Source organism: Bos mutus, chromosome 22 (assembly GCF_027580195.1).
Source record: "Bos mutus isolate GX-2022 chromosome 22, NWIPB_WYAK_1.1, whole genome shotgun sequence".
Taxonomy (NCBI): domain Eukaryota; kingdom Metazoa; phylum Chordata; class Mammalia; order Artiodactyla; family Bovidae; genus Bos; species Bos mutus.
The window spans coordinates 8,363,116-8,377,046 of record NC_091638.1 but is presented as its reverse complement, the minus strand read 5'-3'; the positions used below and the strand labels follow the sequence as shown (position 1 = coordinate 8,377,046).

General features: G+C 44.6%; 1 long non-coding RNA gene across 1 annotated transcript; it reads right to left on the bottom strand.

Moving 5' to 3' along the window:
- Nucleotides 1-1,948: 1,948 nt before the first annotated feature.
- Nucleotides 1,949-11,491, bottom strand: LOC138984769 (uncharacterized). The gene is made up of 3 exons (XR_011462055.1): nt 11,283-11,491; nt 7,485-7,692; nt 1,949-2,035 (listed from the first exon to the last, which is right to left on the bottom strand). It is a non-coding gene; the product is annotated as an uncharacterized lncRNA (long non-coding RNA).
- Nucleotides 11,492-13,931: the final 2,440 nt, after the last annotated feature.

Genomic DNA, 13,931 nt, shown 5'->3' with positions numbered 1-13,931 from the left:
CAGGACTGATTGCCTTTAGAATGGACTGGTTGGATCTCCTTGTAGCCCAAGGGACTCTCAAGAGTCTTCTCCTACACCACAGTTCAAAAGTATCAATTCTTCGATGCTCAGCTTTCTTCACAGTCCAACTCTCACATCCATACATGACTACTAGAAAAACCATAGCCTTGACTAGATGGACCTTTGTTGGCAAAGTAATGTTTCTGCTTTTGAATATGCTGTCTAGGTTGGTCATAACTTTCCTTCCAAGGAGTAAGCATCTTTTAATTTCATGGCTGCACTCACCATCCGCAGTGATTTTGGAGCCCCCAAAAATAAAGTCTGACACTGTTTCCACTGTTTCCCCATCTATTTCCAATGAAGTGATGGGACCAGATGCCATGATCTTCGTTTTCTGAATGTTGAGCTTTAAGCCAACTTTTTCACTCTCCTCTTTCACTTTCATCAAGAGGCTCTTTAGTTCTTCTTCACTTTCTGCCATAAGGGTGGTGTCATCTGCATATCTGAGGTTATTGATATTTCTCCTGGCAATCTTGATTCCAGCTTGTGCTTCCTCCAGCCCAGCGTTTCTCATGATGTACTCTGCATAGAAGTTAAATAAGCAGGGTGACAATATATAGCCTTGATGTACTCCTTTTCCTATTTGGAACCAGTCTGTTGTTCCATGTCCAGTTCTAACTGTTGCTTCCTGACCTGCATATAGGTTTCTCAAAAGGCAGGTCAGGTGGTCTGGTATTCCCATCTCTTTCAGAATTTTCCACAGTTTATTGTGATCCACACAGTCAAAGGCTTTGGCATAGTCAATAAAGCAAAAATAGATGTTTTTCTGGAACTCTCTTGCTTTTTCCATGATCCAGCAGATGTTGGCAATTTGATCTCTGGTTCCTCACCCATGAGGTGGGGATAAAACAGGGCAGATTTGCCTCTGTTGAAAACTAACTGAAATAACGCTTAGCACAGTATCTGGCATTTAGTGAGGATGCAGTGAGTGGGATGATTAATTCTTGCTATCATCATTATCGGAAAAGGCAATGGCACCCCACTCTAGTACTTTTGCCTGGAAAATCCCATGGACGGAGGAGCCTGGTAGGCTGCAGTCCATGGGGTCGCTACAAGTCGGACACGACTGAGCAACTTCACTTTCACTTTTCACTTTCATGCATTGGAGAAGGAAATGGCAACCCACTCCAGTGTTCTTGCCTGGAGAATCCCAAGGACAGGGGAGCCTGGTAGGCTGCTGTCTATGGGGTCGCACAGAGTCGGACATGACTGAAGTGACTTAGCAGCAGCAGCATCATTATCATCACTCTGGGCTTTAGATTCTACAAGCCTGGTCCATTGCTTATTAACTACTTTTTTTAGAATATTCATATCCATTTCAAGCTATTTTATTTATTTAATATTTTTGCAAATTTTTTTTTTTTTTTGGCCGCACTGTGTGGCATGTGGGATCTTAATTTGCTGACCAGGGACCAAATCCGCACTCTCTGCATTGGAAGCACAGAGCTTTACCACTGGACTGCTAGGGAAGTCTCTAAACTACTTACTAACTACTTAGATAGTTAAGTCCCTTAATTACACATTCACCTACTGAGGTGAATCCTAGATATGTCATTTGACCTCCCAGTGCCCCAGGCCCTGAACAGTGAGATGGGACTCGGGTTCTTCATTCTCAGAGATTCTTTGAGGACTAAGATGGACCAATTGAAAACACCAAGAAGCTTCCCTGGAGTTTGATAAGTGAGCGGCATGCTTTAACCAGCAGCAGAGTAAGGGATGGAAGCTCTCAAACTGTGCCATGCTACTTGGCTCCTCTGTGACTTTTCTGCGCAGAAACCCTTGTCCATCTGTCAAGCACCACTCATCTGTGAAGCCTGCGCAAGCCACTGTTCCCCCTAGAAGTTTCCCAGATACTTGTCTCAGCCCAAGCACCCTCTGCTGGGCACACCTGCTGTGAAGGATATGCTTCTATCACTGCCTGGGTCTCTTCACATCCAGAGCATCTGCTTACTTCTCTGATCTCCACACGCAGGTCCTAGAATGGAGCAGAAGTTCCATAACTGCTGGTGAATTTCCCAGGTGGTCCAGAGGTTAAGAATCTGCCTGCCAATACAGGGGACATGGGTTCCATCCTCAGTCCGGGAAGATCCCACGTGCTGCAGGGCAGCTAAGCCTGTGCCTCACAACAACTAAGCCCACGCTCTAGAGCCCGTGCTCCACAACAAGAGAGACCACTGCAGTGAGAAGCCCACCACCACAATGAAGCATAGCTCCTGCTTGTTGCAACTAGAGAAAGCCCGCGTGCAGCAACAAAGATCCGGTGCAGCCATACAGAAAATTCTAAATGTTTTTAAAAGATCTAAAAAAAAAATGCTGGTGACACTGAACCAACTTGGCCAGAGACCATTCTGGATTGACAGGAGGTCTACAGCTGCAGATCTGCAGCCCCTCGGACCTGAGGGTCTCTGAGAAAGGCAGGGAGTCACTGAGGCTTCAAGGAGGCAGGCAGCCTGGGTGCTGCCTTCTCCCTGCCACCCACCCTCTTTCCTCCAGTAAGCCCTGGCATCACCACCCCAATCCCCAGAGAACAAGAAGGAAGACATGGAGAAGTGAGAATACCAGCAGGTGAGGACATGCCTCAGGGCCTCTCTCCTGCTAAGTGGGCTGAGTTTGCAGGTTTCCTGCGGCTCCAGCCCGATCCTTAATGAGTTGGCAAGAAAAGATGTCTCAGCTCAGGTTGCTACTCCTGCCAGCATCAAAAAATTCTTAACCGCCTCTCTCTGCCCCACCAAGCAGGAGGGTCACGCCCTGCCTGCCATGTGAGCTAACACGCCAGCCACCTGGGACTCGTGTGAATCCTCCCACCACCTGCGCTGGCCATAACTGGCGAGAGCTCTCGAGCTGGCCCCATCCCCAGTGCTAACAGCCCCCAGCCTGGCCCACCGGCAGCTCTATGGGCTCCCCCACCCATAGCTGTCTGCAAAGCCCACCATTAATGCAAAGCTCCAGGCATCCACACAGACTCCAGGAGGTGGGCCGAGAAGTTGCAGGCTTCACACCAGAAGCTCCCCACCCATCCTGCTAACTATTTCATCCAAGGTGCTGCATATGGGAGGGAGCCAGGGGCTGGGTGGAAGAGGGCAGAGAAAGATTTGCTATTTTCTTGTAAAACCTCAGACAAAACACAAACTGCTTGTTCACTCGAGTATTCTTTGGAAATTACTGAGTGCCCACTAGGTATCAGGTTCCGAGTTAGGTGCTAGACTCCCGGTGGTCACTCTGGTAAGATCCGCTGCTACTGGAGCCAGATTTGAACTAAGGAATCACAGAAACGAATGCTTGATTCTACTGTGCAAAGCTGCTACAGACTTCAGGGTGACAGTCCATGTCCTATGGAGAAGGGGCTCAGACTGAGTTGGGGGCTGGGAGTTAATCATCTCCAGAGATGCTTAAAAGGCATTTAATGATGACTCAGCAGGTAAAGAATCTGCCTGCAATGCAGGAGGCATGGGAGGCACAGGTTCGATCCCAAGGTTGGGAAGATCCCCTGGAGGAGGAAATGACAACCCACTCCGGCATCCTTGCCTGAAAAATTCCATGAATAGAGGAACACCGAAGGCTGGAGTCCAAAGGATCACAAAGAGCGGGACACGCCTGAGCGACTAAACACACATACACATGTACATTCTTAGGATGATTTCATTCGTAATAAAGAGAACTTTTTCACAGACTATCTTATGAACCTTTAGAAACAGTTAGTTGAGAGACTTCCCTGGCCATCCACTGGTTGGAATTTGGTGCTCTCACTTCGGGAATCCCAAGTTCGATCCCTGGTCAGGGAACTAAGAACACACAAGTTGTGCTTCACAGTCGAAAAATAAAAAAATAAACAAGGTCAGTGATAAAATACTCCATAATAGTTGTCCCCAAGTTTCATCCTTTCCTTCTACAGTAATCAAATGCCTGAATATTAGCAGGGGACTTGGCAATCTAGAACAAAATTACATTCTCCCAGGTGAGTGTGTAACTAAGCTGCACACAGTGTTGATATAAAGCAGAAATGGTCTGAGCAACTTCCTGGACATACACTTAGAGGGAAGGAGAATGCCCATGTATATTCCCTTCCCTCCTTTCTGCTACTAGAGCAGTGGTTATGGCTCCCGGTGCTGGAGCAGCCACCTGGGACACAAGTGGAGAAGGAGCTTAGAAGACGACGGAACAACAATTCACCCTAACTGAAACAAAACTCCTTTCCCGCAGGTGGGGAGCCGCAGGTAGCAGAGCATAAACGAGATGTTGTCCAGGCAGAGCTGGTGGGACGGCCCAGGGCAAAGGTGCAGACCTGAGGGACTTCCCTGGCGGGCGAGTAGTTAACAATCTGCCTTGCAGTGCAGGGGACACGGGTTCGATTCCTGGTCTGGGAAGGTTCCATGTGCCACAGGGCAACTAAGCCCTCACGTCACAACTACTGAGCCTGCACACCACGACTAGAGAGGGCGTGAACCAGCGAGGTCCGCACGATGCAACGAAGGTCCACGTGCTACAGCTAATGCCTGACGCAGCCAAATAAATAAATGGATTTTTTTAATAAAGAATTTTTTTTTAAAGGTACAGACGTGGTATCTTATCACACTCTAAGGTGCACATTTTTTGCCCATTTTAACATCTCTGAAATTGATTTTCATCTTACAACGAGGGCGCACTACAATCACCATGTGTCATATTTTACATTTTTAACACTGTTGAGTAAAAAGAGGTACCGAGCAATGGTGAATATCTCACATAAAATATGGCCTCACAAGCTGGTCATCTGATCCCTTGCCATTCCACGCAAAGCTCTTCATTAAACCATCACTGGTGGTTTCTTGGAAGACAGACAACCTGCCAGTCAAGGTGAAGCACTGGGGGAAATTCCAAAATTTTTTTTTTGTATTTTGAGTATTTATTACCTTTGTATAAAATGTATATGTTATCTTTAATTTGTAATACTTTATAATATTGTGATGGTTTTTGCCATGTAGCAACATGAATCCGCCATAGGTATACATATGTCCCCTCCCTCTTGTACCCCTTCCCACCTCCCTCACCCTCCACCCCTCCAGGTTGTCACAGAGCGATGGTTTTGGGCTCCTTGCATCACACTGCAAACTCCCACTGGCCATCTATTTTACAGATGGCAATGTGTACATTTCAATGCTATTCTCTCAAATAATCCCACCCTCTCCTTCCTTCACTGTGTCCAAAGTCTGTTCTTTACGTCTGTGTTTCCTTTGCTGCCCTGCCCATAGAATCATCAGAACTCTTTGCAGATTCCATATATATGTGTTAATATACAAACTATGGGGAAAAAACATGCTGTCTTTTTCTCTCCTTCCACCCAATGTTACGAGAGTGATGAACTCAGTAAAGAGCCAGCCAGTCACAAACACAGATGGAAGGGGATATAATTCTGCTAGGAGAGGGACTTTTTGTCTGTGGCCAGCAATCTAAGTTGGCTGGAAGTCAGTACTTTTACGGCCTTGAAGGATAAAAGATAAGAAAGTTAGTTTCCCTAGGCAGAAGTGGGAATTTCAGAGGACAATGAATTTTCTCAGAGAGCAGAAAAAGGTGGTCCAAATGGACTCACCAATGAAACGCATTCTACAGACAGAAAAGAGAACATTCACCATGCTAAGTCGCTCAGTCGTGTCCGACTCTCTGTGACCCTATGGACTGTAGCCCCACCAGGCTGCTCTGTCCATGGGGACTGTCCAGGCAAGAATACTTGGGTGCATAGCCATTCCCTTCTCCAGGGGATCTTCCCAACCCAGGGATGAAACTCACATCTCTTACATCGCCTGCACTGGCAAACAGGTTCTTTACCACTGAGCCACCAGGGAAGCCTGAAGTCCAGTGTAATCTGTGCCATGGACCAGTGTCTACCATAGTCCCCATTTTCCCTTTCCAACATGGGGTTCATGTTGTATTAACTTGTGTCCACTGAGTTACTACATATTGGCCATGCTGTGATTAGATCACTTCCTTTTAGTTCAAAGACCACCAGATCAAGGAAGACTATCTTTTTTCGCTGGTGTGGGGGGAAATGCTCTGAAGAAACAGCCTGCTTTCTGTTGGTCTTCAGATATCTCCACCAAGTGAGTCTGTATGATTCGTGCTGGGACATTCAGAGCCAAAGCTCTTCAATAAAGAGCTGAATATTTTATCTGTAAAAAGTTTAAGGTTCTTCATTATTTTCACTTCTAGTATATATTGTTACCTCTCAGACACAACCTCAATAATAATTTTGTTTAAAAAAAAACAGAAATTTGACAAAATAAATTATGATTCTAAACTTGATCTTATATTGTGGGTTGAAAAAACAAATCTCTTATAAAATGAAGATCAGACCATCTGACAATTTCTGAAAAACAAATCAGGAGAAGACTGTCTTCTCTTTTTTAATATTTCTTTATTTGGTTGCTCCGGGGCTAAGTTGTGGCACACGGGGTCTTTAGTTGCAGCATGCAGGATCTAGTTCCCTGACCAGGGGTTGAACCTGGGACCCCGGCGTCGGAATGCAGAGTCTTAGCCATTGGATCACAAGGGAAGTCCCAAGGGAAGACTGTGTTGCTCTGACGGGCAGGACCATGCCTCACCCAGAGATCCTGGCCTTTCACAGAGAAGCAGAACCAAATGGGACTCTGCCCCCAGTTAAGGGGTGGGGAGGCTCTATGTAGGGAAAAGGTACACAGATACTTGACTAGCCGAAGGAATTGGCCACAGCAAAGGCTATTAATGACGGATGCTTCCCTCATGTATTATAATAGATAAATATCTATTTCAACTTTTAAACCAGCCTCATGTTTAATGGGAAAACACAAGAAGCACTCCATGAAAGCCAGGAACCAAACAAGAATGTCCACCATAGTACATGCATGTTAAGTCGATTAGTGGCTTCCGACTGTTTGTGACCCCTGGACTGTAACCCTCCAGGCTCCTCTGTCTATGGGATTCTCCAGTCTAGAATACTGGAGTGGGTTGCCATGCCCTCCCTCCAGGGGATCTTCCCAACCCAGGGATCGAACCTGAGTCTCTTACATCTCCTGCATTGGCAGGCAGGTTCTTTACTACTAACATTACCTGGGAAGCCCATTATTTACAATGGTTCTGAAAATACCAAGCAATGCAATCAATAATAAACAGAAATATAAAGTACAAAGAATTTAAAAGTGGAAGCAAAGTTATTTGTCTTTGTAGTTGGTATGATTACTAACTAATAAAAGCCCAAAACAATACAAATTTTTTGTAGGTTGGATGACTACAAAATTAATACAAAGAATTTAATAGCCAGTTAGATTATTAAGGAAGAAAATCTCATTTGTAATAACCAAAAAGGATAAAATATACAGAAATAACCTAAATGTGCAAAGTTGATGTGAACAAAATTTAAATTGCCCCTGAGGGATGCACACCAAAAAAGGACTTGCACGAATGAGAAAACGTACCATATTCTCAAACAGGAAATCCCTTTAAAAAGCAGACCTTTGAAAAGTAGACATTTGAAAAGACTTCCCTGGTGGTCCAGTGGTTAAGAGTCCGCCTTGCGATGCAGGGGCCGTGGGTTCGATCCCTGGTTCAGGAGGATGCCCCATGCCTCGGAGTAACTGAGCTGGTGCACCACGAGTACTGAGCCCGCATGCTAGGGCCCATGCTCTGCAACAAGAGAAGCCGCTGCACTGAGAAGCCCGCGCACCCCAACAAAGTGTAGCCCTCGCTCGCCACAACCAGAGCAAGCATGTGTGCAGCAACGAAGACCCAGGGCAGCCAAAAATAATCTAAAAAAATTTTAAAGCATGTGAAAAGAGAAACAGATGCACAGACACAGAAAATGAACTTACCGTCACCAAAGGGGAAAGAGGGGAGAGGGATAAATTAGGATTTGGGGATTGATATACCAGACCACCTGACCTGCCTCTTGAGAAACCTATATACAGGTCAGGAAGCAACAGTTAGAACTGGACATGGAACAACAGACTGGTTCCAAATAGGAAAAGGAGTGCGTCAAGGCGGTATATTGTCACCCTGCTTATTTAACTTCTATGCAGAGTACATCAAGAGAAACGCTGGGCTGGAAGAAGCACAAGCTGGAGTCAAGATTGCTGGGAGAAATATCAGTAACCTCAGATATGCAGATGACACCACCCTTATGGCAGAAAGTGAAGAGGAACTAAAAAGCCTCTTGATGAAAGTGAAAGAGGAGAGTGAAAAAGTTGGCTTAAAGCTCAACATTCAGAAAACAAAGATCATGGCATCTGGTCCCATCACTTCATGGGAAGTAGACGGGGAAACAGTGGAAACAGTATCAGACTTTATTTTTCTGGGCTCCAAAATCACTGCAGATGGTGACTGCAGCCATGAAGTTAAAAGACGCTTACTCCTTGGAAGAAAAGTTATGACCAACCTAGACAGCATATTGAAAAGCAGAAACATTACTTTGCCAACAAAGGTCAGTCTAGTCAAGGCTGTGGTTTTTCCAGTGGTCAGGTATGGATGTGAGAGTTGCATTGTGAAGAAAGCTGAGTGCCAAAGAATTTATGCTTTTGAACTGTGGTGTTGGAGAAGACTCTTGAGAGTCCCTTGGACTGCAAGGAGATCCAACCAGTCCGTTCTAAAGGAGATCAGTCCTGGGTGTTCTTTGGAAGGACTGATGCTAAAGCTGAAACTCCAGTACTTTGGCCACCTCACACGAAGAGTTGACTCATTGGAAAAGACTCTGATGCTGGGAGGATTGGGGGCAGGAGGAGAAGGGGACGACAGAGGATGAGATGGCTGGATGGCATCACCGACTCGATGAGTTTGAGTGAACTCCTGGAGTTGGTGATGGACAGGGAGGCCTGGCGTGCTGCGATTCATGGGGTCGCAAAGAGTCGGACACGACTGAGCGACTGAACTGAACTGAACTGAAATACTCATCGCTATATATAAAACAAATAACCAACAAGGACTTACTGTATAGGACTTACAGGGAACCATATTCAATATTTTGTAGTAACCTATAAGAAACACACATACACACACATACACTTATATGTATATATGTTTAACTGAATCACTGCGCTGTACACCTAAAATTAACACAACACTGTAAATCAACTCTACTTCAATAAAAAATAAAAGTAACGTGAGAGACTGCCAGATATTAAGATACACTATAATACTATGGGGCTTCCCAAGTGGCGCTAGTGGTAAGGAATCCGCCCGCCAGTGCAGGAGCTGTAAGAAACCTGGGTTCGATCCCTGGGTCAGAAAGATCCCCTGGAGTAGGAAATGGCAATCCATTCCAATATTCTAACCTGGAAAATTCCAAATGGACAAAGGAGCATGGTGGGCTATATAGTCCATGGAGCCACAAAGAGCTGGACACGACTGAGCACACGCGCACGCACACACACACAATACTACAGTGACTAAGTTAATATGGTACTGGCACGTGAAAGGATAGACAGACAGATTAAAGGAACAGAATTTAAAGCCCCCTCCCCAAAAGATTTACAAATAAACATTTAACATACGATAAAGATGATATTTTGAAACAGTAAGAAAAAAATGGTTTCAACAAAATAATGTTACATGTTAGTCGCTCAGTCGTGTCCAACCCTTTGCGACCCCATGAACTGTATGTAGCACACCAGGCTCCTCTGTCCATGAGATTCTCCAGGCAAGAATACTGGAGTGGGTTGCCGTTTCCTACTCCAGGGATCTTCGTGACCCAGGGAGGAAAAACTAAATTACCAGATAGCAGGGCTGCCACATTGCAAATATTTTTTCCTAATCTGCTGGTATTTTTTTTTAACTTAGCATATGGTGTTTTTTTGCAATGCAGGTGTTTTTTATTTCTATTTTTGCTTTATGTAGTTAAATACATCCATCTCTTTTCTTATGACTTCTGGGCAAGTCTTGTCCACTTTGAGATTAAAACCATTTTCATATTTTCTACTAATACTTTATGACCTTATTTTTTTAATACTTAAATCGCTGTTCCATCTACATCTTATCTTGATGGAAGATGTGAGAGTGAGGCCATGTTTATTTCTCCTGGTGTGATTTCACAGAGAACCAAGGTGTGTTCAGAGAAGAAAAGTGAGTCTAGGGAATTCCCTGGCGGTCTAGTGGTTAAAACTCCATGTTTCCACTGCAGAACTGCAGCAGACATGGGTTCACTCCCTGGTAGGGTAACTAAGATCCTTCATGCCTCTAGGCATGGCCACAAAAAAAGCAAAAGCAAAAAAAAAATGATTCTTCCTTTACTTCTAGGACAAGAGCTAGCTCCCAACCGCAGGGAATCAAATAGCTTGCACTGGTCAGTCACTTCTTCAGCTCCAGTCCTGAGAACCCTCACAATAAAACGTGCAGTCACCAGCGGCCCTGCACTGCCTCCAAGACAAAGGTCAAAGGCAGGCTGAAGGCACTTGGGACCTGGCCCGGCTTTTCAGTGCAACCCCTCTCTGGCTCACTCCCTGCCCCTGAGTGCCCTCACTGATTATCTGGTGAAAGAAATGCCTTGTGTATCCTGGAATTCACTCTTAACCACATTCCTCGTCTGGCTGACTCATTTTTCAAATCTAAAGCCAGTCATTACAGGGAACTCCCTGGTGGTTCTGCGGTGAGGACTCCGCAGCGTCACTACAGGGGGCACAGGTTCAATCCCTGGCCAGGGAACTGAGATCCCACAAGGCTCACGACTCGGCCAATTAATCAGTCACAATCAAACAGTCAGAAATAAAAAGAAATAAATAAAGTCAGTCATTACCTACCCCTGGGATGCCTTGCCTTACAGACACACACACACACACACACACACACACACACACACACGCACGCTCCACCCACATCCCTCCCCCTGGGCCAAGACCCCTCCACACATATCCCTGCCAGAGCAGAAACCACAGTCCACGCTGGGCTGTCCCCCGCCGTGTGTCTTCCCTACTGGACTCCAACAAATGTGCCCAATGCTTCTGCCCCTCCCCGACCTTGTGCACAGAGATGCCGAATGAATGATTCAGAATGAGTGAAAGTCTTCCAACCCTGATCCCCTTTATAAGCATTCTTCTAATGTCAAGAATGCCAAAATCATCAGGAAGAATATAATATATTCACAGCAGTAATATATGTAATGTCCAGAATAATACATACTATAAATGCTTCATTTCTAACAGAGTGACACTTAGTCTGCCATTCTGCTACACAACAGCCTGTTGGTTTTTGCAAAAATGGCCCAAGTATGCTCCTCCCTGTATCCATACCTCTTTTCAGTGTGATGATTGTGCAGCATCTTCCTTCCAGAGGTGGAGAGTATTTCTTTGTCCTTGAGGCTGACCTTGGGACTTGCTTTGGCCAATTAAGTGTGGCAGAATTGACATCGTTCCCATTCCAAGCCTGGGCCTCAGGAGTCCTTGGGTGTTTTTTTGTTCCTTTTTTATGGAATGCTCACCCAGCCATGTGGAAAGTTAGATCTAGCCTTCTGGAAGATGAAATACATACGGTCAGGTCACCTCTATCACCCAAGGGGACCTGAAACACCCAGAGGCAGACAGTCTAACTGACCGGCAGCAAACCACAGGCACACGACTGACCCTAGTCAGGACCAGAAGAACCGCTCAAAGCCCCGCACAAATTGCAGAACCACAGAATCATGAGCTTAATGTGTTGGGATGTATTTTTTTAAGTCACTATGCTTTGGAATGGCTTACTACGCACTTAAAGCTAATTTACAGGGGACTTCTCTGGTCCCCTGCATTGCAAGGCAGATTCTTACCCACTATCCTTGGTCAGGGAACTAAGAGCCCACCTGCCATGGGGCAGCTAATCTGATGCACCGCAACTAGAGAGACTGAGAGCCACAGTCTGAGCCTGTGCACTCTAGGGCCCGAGCATGGCAAGAGAAGCCCTCTCACCACAACAAGAGAAGTAGACTGCAATGAGGACCTAGTGTAGCCAAAAAAAAGCCTATTTACAACTGGTTATTGAATTATTGGGCTTCCCTCGTGGCTCAGACGGTAAAGAATCTGCCTGCAATGCGGGAGACCTGGGTTCAATCCCTGGGTTGGGGGATCCCTCCAGAGGAGGGCATGGCAGCATGGTAACCTACTCCAGCATTCTTGCCTGGAGAATCCCCATAAACAGTGGAACCTGGCAGGCTACAGTCCATGCGATCGCAAAGAGTCAGACACGACTGAGCGACCAAGCACAGCATTGAATTGCTGCCATCCTTCTATATCAGTTACTAAATATTCATACCAAATCCCCCACCAGCAGCAAAGAGAGCCCTGGCTACTCTAAAACCAGCAACAAGGGCAAATGCTGGGCCCAGCAGGGATCTTAAGTACATATGCTGTTTCTATAGCCTGGTCTCTCCTGACTAAACGATATTAATGAGGTATCAGTTGTTAAATATTAACATCTGATCAAAGGGGAATAGCTAAACGAGCTCTAGCATATCAGAATATTACACTGTCACTAAAAATAATCATATGAACTGTCACTCCATAAAGCCCTGTTAATAAGATAATGTTAAGTGGAAAAGAACAGATTGCTACCGACTGGTATGCACCCACTGTAGTAACATCAAATGCCTATGTGCACAATGACAAAAAAGAGAATTGATATTATAGTACCAAGAGCTTGGTGTTTTTGTTCTCTGTAACTATTTTATTTTAGTGCATAATAAGAGAAAAGCAACTCTAAGTAGAATACACTTGGCAACTTGTCTTCTTGAATTGAATTATCTCAGAGCAAAGCCCTGATGTTGAGTAGAATGCATTAAGAAGAAATATTTCATTTCTTTGTAGGTAACATATCCTAAATGTCTATTTAGATTTCTAACTTATTTTTAAAGGGACTTCCCTAGCAGTCCAGTGGTTAAGACTTCCTGCTTCCAAAGCAGGGGGTGTAGGTTCAGTCCTTGGTGGGGACATAAGATCCTACATGCCCCAGGGCACGGCTATAATCAATTAACTAATTAAATAGCCTATGCCCAAGCTCTCTTTAAAAAATAAAAAAATAAAGTGATTTTTTAAAAGGTTAAGATGTTACAAAATAAGAACAAATCAATGTGTTCTAGAATGAATCATGCTTGTTTAAGTAAATACTAATTCACACTGGGTTAACTTTGCTCCATCAGCTTCTCTCCCCCAACCCAACATGGACAAGAGCCTGTTTCTGCCAAACTAGATGCCCAAATTCTTGTGATACAAAATCTAGAGGATGTGTATACCAGACATTGCCAAATTCCTATACAATATCTATTCTTTCTGTCTTTATTAACATGACCCTGATTTTTTTTTCTCAGGGTTGGAAGGTGAAAACTTACTTCCCCAGGATCCCTTGCTACTAGTGATGACCATGTGACCATTTCTGGCTAACAAGATGCAGGTGGTAATCTAATGCGAGGGGCTTCTGGGAAAGTAATTGTTTTCCTGATATAAAGAAATACAGAAGTTCTGTGTGAAGTTTTCTGCCATAACTTTGTAACTGTAGTGAGCTTTTTGAGGATAAGGGCTTCATCACTATTTTAAAGTCCTCCTCTACATTGTTTTAGCTGAGTGCACAGGAGCTCAATTGAACAAACAAGAATTAAAAGGACATCAAATAATTTTTAAGACACAAAGGTTGAATTTTAGAATGTGGATCAATGATTCTTTGAGTTCCTATATGCTTTATTTTAAGAAATAAAGAAGATGTAGTACATAGATACAATGGAATATTACTCAGCCATCAAAAAGAACAAAATAATGCCATCTGCATCGACATGGATGGACCTAGAGATGATCATACTAAGTGAAGAAGTCAGACAGAGAAAGACAAATTTCATATAATAACACTTCTCAGTTCAGTTCAGTTCAGTCAATCAGTCGTGTCCGACTCTTTTCGACCCCATGAATCGCAGCACGCCA